Raw genomic sequence first — 7,008 nt, 5'->3', positions numbered from 1 at the left:
AATTTCTTATGCTTACTTTGGGTTTAACTTACTCTTTAATCTTTTTAAAGTGGAAACGTAGATCATTAATTTTATGTTTTGTTTCTAAATTTTTTTTAATGTTTTAAACTTTATTTTTGAGAGAGGGGTGTAGTATGAGTGGGGGAGGGGTGCGCACACATGAATCCGAAATAGGCTCAGTCCAGTCTGTGAGCTGTCAGCAAAGAGCCTGATGCAGGGCTTGAACTCACAAACCTTGAGTTCATGACCTGAGCTGAAGTTGGACACTTAACAGACTGAGCCACCAAGGCACCTCTTGTATCTTGTTTCTGATATAAAATTTTTTAAAATGTTTTATTTATTTATTTAAAAAAATTTTTTATGTTCTTTATTTATTTTTGAGAGACAGAGACAGTGGGAATAGGGGAGGGTCAGAGGGAGAGGGAGATACAGAATCCGAAGCAGGCTCCAGGCCCCGAGCTAGCTGTCAGCACAGAGCCCGACGCAGGGCTCGAACCCATGAACCGTAAGATCATGACCTGAGCCGAAGCCAGACACTTAACCGACTGAGCCACCCAGGCGCCCCTAAAATGTTTTATTTATTTTTGATACAGAGAGAGACAGAGCATGAGAGGGGGAGGGGCAGAGAGAGAAGGAGACACAGAACCGGAAGCAGGCTCCAGGCTCTGGGCTAGCCGTCAGCACAGAGCCCGTCGCGGGGCTTGAACCCACTAACGTAAGATCTGACCTGAGCCGAAGTCGGAGGTTTAAACGACTGAGCCACCCAGGCGCCCTTTGTTTCGATATAAACATTTCTTCCAGCAGTGCTTTGGTTAATACTCATAAACTCTGGTATATTCAGAATATTTTCTAATTTCCATTATGATTTCTTCTTTGAGCCATGGGATGTTTAGAAATGTATTGTTTCATTAACAAATAGTTGGGGATATTTCACATCTCCCCTTTCTCCCCCTTTAAGGGGAGAGGCCAGAGGCAGAGAGAGAGAGAGCGAGAAAGAGAATCCCAAGCTGGCCCCATACCCACATGTGGCTTGATTCCAGGACCATGAGGTCATGACCTGAGCTGAAATCAAGCGTTGGGTGTTCAACCAACTGAGCCACTCAGGCACCCCACACACATCTTTTTTTAAATTGACTTAAAACGTAATTATTGTCAGAGAATATACTCTATGATTTTAATCTATTTGTATACATATATTTTAAATTAAAAAATTTTTTTTATAGTTTATTTATTTTTGAGACAGAGAGCATGAGTGGGGAGGAGCAGAGAGAAAGGGAGACACAGAATCTGAAACAGGCTCCAGGATCCATGCTGTCAGCAGAGAACCTGATTCAGGGCTCGAACCTGTAAGATTTAATGGATGGAGGCAGAGATGAGAGGAAAGAAAGAGACCAAGTTATGGAGCCAAGAAAGCCTTTATTAGGATCTGCGATTCCCGGGCGAGGTTCCTAGACAGGCGAGGTTCCGTGACTCCGGGAGCGGGGAGTCAGGGAAGTCGCGTCTGGTACGGGAGGGGTGAGGTATTTTATGGGCGAAAGACTTCCGGTCTGGTCCTGGGAGGGCAGACCACCAAATAAGGGCATTTCAGGGACGTGGCGGGATGGGATAGGTTGCCTCCTCTGTCATGGTGGTGGGAAGCTGGGGCTTCATGATTGGCAGTTATCAAACTGGCATGGACATTCCAGGTCAAAGGTCACCAGTGTAACCAAGAAGCCAGAAGTTCTTTAGAAGGCATTGAAAGGGGTGAGCGCTCGTTTTGAGAGTTCGGACCTAGATTGGGAAGTTCCCATTCTATCTGGCCTAAAGTCTCGGGACTGAAGTACGCGTCCCTGTGTTCAGGCTCGAGACTCGGAGTGGAGGGTTGGCTCGTCCCTGACCCTAGGATGTCTCCCTAACCTAGGAGGCCAGAGTGGATATAGCCCCTGGGACTATATACCTCCAGAGTAGCCCCTGGGGCTACGGCGGAGGGGTTGTTCGGCCGCTGCGGAGATTCCGGACAGGATCCGCGGCAGAGGCTCAGATAATCGGGGAACTTACCCGATTAGTTGGCGTGGTAGAGTTCGGATCCTGGACCAGAAGCTCCACAGGAGGGCCTCAGCCTGGCGGGGCACTTTCCGTTTCGGCACCAAGGCAAGATCCCCGGATGGGAAGGAGAGAGCTCAGCTAGAAGCCAGCTGCTGAGCTTCTATCTCCTCCCGGGTTCAGCACCAAATGTAAGGTTTAATAGATGGAGGCGGAGATGAGAGGAAAGAAAGAGACCAAGTTATGGAGCCAAGAAAGCCTTTATTGGGACCTGCGATTCCCGGGCGAGGTTCCGTGACTCCGGGAGCGGGGAGTCAGGGAAGTCGCGTCTGGTACGGGAGGGGTGAGGTATTTTATGGGCGAAAGACTTCCGGTCTGGTCCTGGGAGGGCAGACCACCAAATAAGGGCATTTCAGGGACGTGGCGGGATGGGATAGGTTGCCTCCTCTGTCATGGTGGTGGGAAGCTGGGGCATCATGATTGGCAGTTTTCAAACTGGCGCGGGACATTCCAGGTCTGCAGGTGAGGGGTGGGAGTCGTCTGTGTGTGGTGTTTTTCTCCAACTCACAGCATAATGGCCGCTCGGTCGCCATCTTAAGGTAACTCTTACAGAACCCACAAACCATGAGATCATGACTTGAGCCGAAGTCGGATGCTTAACTGACTGAGCCACCCAGGTGCCCCCAAATAAATAATCATTTAAAATATATGTATGCAGGGGCTCCTGGGTGGCTCAGTCAGTTCAGTTCAGGTCATGACCTCACCATGTCGGACTCTCAATTGAGTAACCTGCCCAGGCGCCCCTATGAATGTTAATTTTCAACTCTAATTATGGATTTTTCTTTTTATTTGAATTTATGTCATGAATTTTGAAGCTGTTAATAAGTGCATATACATTTAGGAATTACTCCTTGATGAATTGATACTTTTATCTTTATGAATTCTGGTAATATCCTTGCCTTGAAGCCTTCTTTTTCTGATATTAATATAGTTAACTCCAGTTTCCTTATGATTAGTGTTTGACAGTCCTATGTGGTTGTCCATATTTAAAGGACATCTCTTGTAAAAAAGAACTTTTTCATTCAGTTTGACAATCTGCCTTTTAAATTAGAGTAAATGTGATTATCAGAATTGTTGGGTTTAAAGTCTATTGTGTTGCTATTTATGTTCTATTTGTTGTTTTGTTTCTTCCTTTCCTGACTTGAATTGAGCACTTTTCAAGTTCCATTTTATCTTTTCTGTTGACGTACTAGTTTTGCTTCTCTTCTTTTCCTTCTTCCAGTCTTTTTTTCTTCCTTCTGTCAGTCTTTAATGGTCACTCAAAGGTAGCAGTTTTTGTTTTGTGTTTTGTTTTTTTAAAGGTAGCGGTTTTTAAAGTGGATTAAGGACCTCTGTGGTCTCCAAGACCCCATTTTCTTAAGCTACACACAAATGAAATTTGCACAGTGTAAAACTGTTGCTGTTGTCACTAAACTTTTAAAAAGTCCGTTTGAAAATATGTGTTTCAAAGTTGTTCTTTTTAAAAAATTGTTCTTTGAGGCACCTGGGGGGCTTAGTCGGTCAAGCATAAACTACGGCTCAGGTCATGATCTTGTGGTTCATGAGTTCGAGCCCCACATGGAACTCTGTGCTGACAACTCAGAGCCTGGAGCCTGCTTTGCAGATTTTGTGTCTCCCTCCCTTTCTGCCGCTCTCCCACTAGTACTATGTTTCTCTCTCTCAGAAAAAAAATGAAAACAATTGTTCTTTATGCCAACATGTAGTTGGGTTTTGGGGTTTTTAAAAAATGTTTTATTTATTTTTGAGAGAGAGACAGCATGAGCAGGGGAGGGTCAGAGAGAGAGAGAGAGAGAGGGAGACACAGAATCTGAAGCAGGCTCCAGGCTTTGAGCTAGCTGTCAGCACAGAGCCCAACGCAGGGCTTGAACCCACTAACCGGGAGATCATGGCCTGAGCCGAAGTTGGACACCTAACCAACTGAGCACCCAGGCACCCCACAGTTGGTTTTTTTTTTTAATTATTTTGTTTTAATGTTTTATTTATTTTTGATACAGAGACAGACAGAGCATGAGAGGGGGAGGGGCAGAGAGAGAAGGAGACACAGAACCGGAAGCAGGCTCCAGGCTCTGAGCTAGCTGTCAGCACAGAGCCTGACGCGGGGCTCGAACCCACGGATGTGAGATCTGACCTGAGCCGAAGCCGGAGGCTTAACCGACTGAGCCACCCAGGCGCCCCATCCCACAGTTGGTTTTTTAAAAAACTTAATTAATTAATTTTTGAGAGAGAGAGAGAGACAGATTGTAAGTAGGAGAAGACAGAGAGAGAGGGAGACACAGAATCTGAAGCAGGCTCCAGACTGATCTGTCAGCACAGAGCCCGACGTGGGGTCTGGCTGCACCCATGAACAGTGAGATCACAACCTGAGCTGAAGTTGGACACTCAACTGACTGAGGCACCCAGGTGCCCCAACATGGAATTGGGTTTTTAACTTCTATTATTTCTAAATGAATTAATACAGATTTAAAGATTTCTCAGTTTTAACTCATATAGTACATGTTGATAGATGGAACCCAGTTTTTAAGAGTATAAAGTGGTCCTAAGACCAAGAAGTTTGAGAGCCACAGCTCTAGGTTTTAAAATATACATTTGACTTAAGCACATTTGACTTTATTTATTTATTTATTTTTTTTTTAATTTTTTTTTTAATGTTCTTTATTCGTTTTTGATACAGAGAGAGACAGAGCACGAGAGGGGGAGGAGCTGAGAGAGAAGGAGACACAGAACTGGAAGCAGGCTCCAGGCTCTGAGCTAGCTGTCAGCACAGAGCCTGACGCGGGGCTCGAATCCACGAACGTGAGATCTGACCTGAGCTGAAGTCGGAGGCTTAACCGACTGGGCCACCCAGGCACCCCTCATTTGACTTTAAAATATGTCAGTTTAGGGGCACCTGGGTGACTCAGTTGTTTAAGTGTTCCACTTTGGCTCAGGTCATGATCTTTTGGTTCCTAAATTCGAGCCCCAGGACGGCTCTGTGCTGACAGCTTGAAGACTGGAGCCTGCTTAGGATTCTGTGGCTCCCCATCTCTGCCCCTTCCCCACTCATACTCTGTCTCTCAAAAGTGAATAAACATTAAAAAAATTAAAATTTATCACTTTACCTTAAAGCAGTGTTCTTTTATTTTCTGTCCTTGGTGCTTTTGAGAATATCTCTTACTTCTCCATGTTATAAATTGCACAATTTATTTATTTATTTATTTATTTATTTATTTTTTTAAGTTTCATTTATTTTTGAGAGAGAGAAACCCGGAGCATGAGTGGAGAGGGGCAGAGAGAGAGGGAGACACAGAATCTGAAGCAGGCTCCAGGCTCTGAGCTGTCAGCACAGAGCCCGACGTGGGGTTAGAACCCATGAACCGTGAGATCATGACCTGAGCCAAAGTTGGCCTTAACTGACTGAGCCACCCAGGCGCCCCATGGTTTTTTTGTTCCTTTGATCAATTAGTTATTTCTTAAAGACATTAGGAAATAAAGTTTTTCTCTTCATCCACATATCCACGTGTTTCTGTTTCCATTACTCCGTTTTCTTAGATCCCAAATATTCATCTGGTATCCTTTTTCTTCAGCTTAAAGAACATTTCATCTTTCTTATAGGTTAGATTGACTGGCCACAAATTCTCTCTACTTTTGTTTCTTTGAGAATATCTTTATTTCAGCTTTATTTCTGAAAGGTATTTTAATTGTACTTAATTTTTCTCCCCTACTGTACTTTTTTGGGGAAGATTTTTTTTTATTAAATTTTTAAATGTTTATTTATTTTGAGAGAGAGCACAATCAGGGGAAGGATAAAGAGATAGAATCCCAACCAGGCTTTGTGCTGTCAGTGCAGAGCTGGATGTGGGGCTCAAACTCACAAATCGTGAGATCATAACCTGAGCCCAAATCAGGAGTTGGACACTTTACTGACTGAGCCAACCAGACACCCCTCAACATATGAATTTTTGAGGAATACAGACATGAAGTCTAATGCAAGGAGTGAGAGCTAATTTTAAAGGAGTGATTTGAGGGACACAGCCAACCCAAGGCAACCTTAACATATCATTACAGGTCTTAACAAATGTAAAGTTGAGAATCTTGATGATGTTGGAATCTTTATGAGAGAAGGGAGGGAACTTTGAGACCTAGGGACACAGGGAGGAAGGTCATGTGAAGATGGAGGCACAGATCATGTATGCTGCCTCAGTTGGGGCAAGCCAGGAGCCACCACAAGCTGATAGAGTAAGTTTTTTTCCCTTCAGCCTTCGGAGGAGAATGGCCCTGCTGCACATAGGGGACTTGTTTTTTGGACCTCTTTTCTCCAGAACTGTGAGAATAAATTTCTGTTGTTTTTAGCCATCTCATTTTTTTGTGGTAATTTTAGTCCCACTAGGAAGCAATGATATATTCTAACTTAATTCTTCTTCTCTCCTGTTTTCTTTGAGAGCTTCATGTTGTCAGAAGCAAACTGACAGCAGGGCAAGGGAATATGTTCAGGAGTTCCCTTAACTCAGGTAGAGAGCAGGGCGGAGAAGATTAAGGAGTTGGTCTAGGTGGGAGGTAGGTGGCAAATGTTATAGTTTAATTCTGCTTACATAAAGTTCACAAACATGGAGAACTAAACAATATACAAGATAATGATTGCCTCTGGGTGGAGGAATGGAAAATAACATTAGGAATGGAATATGGCATCAGCAAACACTTTGGTATATTCATTTTAAGCTATGGGGTAAATACAAGAGTATTTTAAAAATATACTTTATGTTTTATTATATTTTATTTTTATATTTGAATGCTTTATAAATTTTCTTTAATTTTTTAAAGATGTTTATTTTTTATTTTCAGAATAACTTGATATCTATCTATATATATATTTTTTAAAATAGTTTATTGTCAAATTGGTTTCCATATAACACCCAGTGCTTCTCCCCATAAGTGCCCTCCTCCATCACC

The sequence above is a fragment of the Suricata suricatta genome, chromosome 8 (genome assembly GCF_006229205.1).
Source record: "Suricata suricatta isolate VVHF042 chromosome 8, meerkat_22Aug2017_6uvM2_HiC, whole genome shotgun sequence".
Classification (NCBI taxonomy): domain Eukaryota; kingdom Metazoa; phylum Chordata; class Mammalia; order Carnivora; family Herpestidae; genus Suricata; species Suricata suricatta.
The sequence above is the reverse complement of the archived record's forward strand: the minus strand, read 5'-3'. Positions refer to the sequence as shown.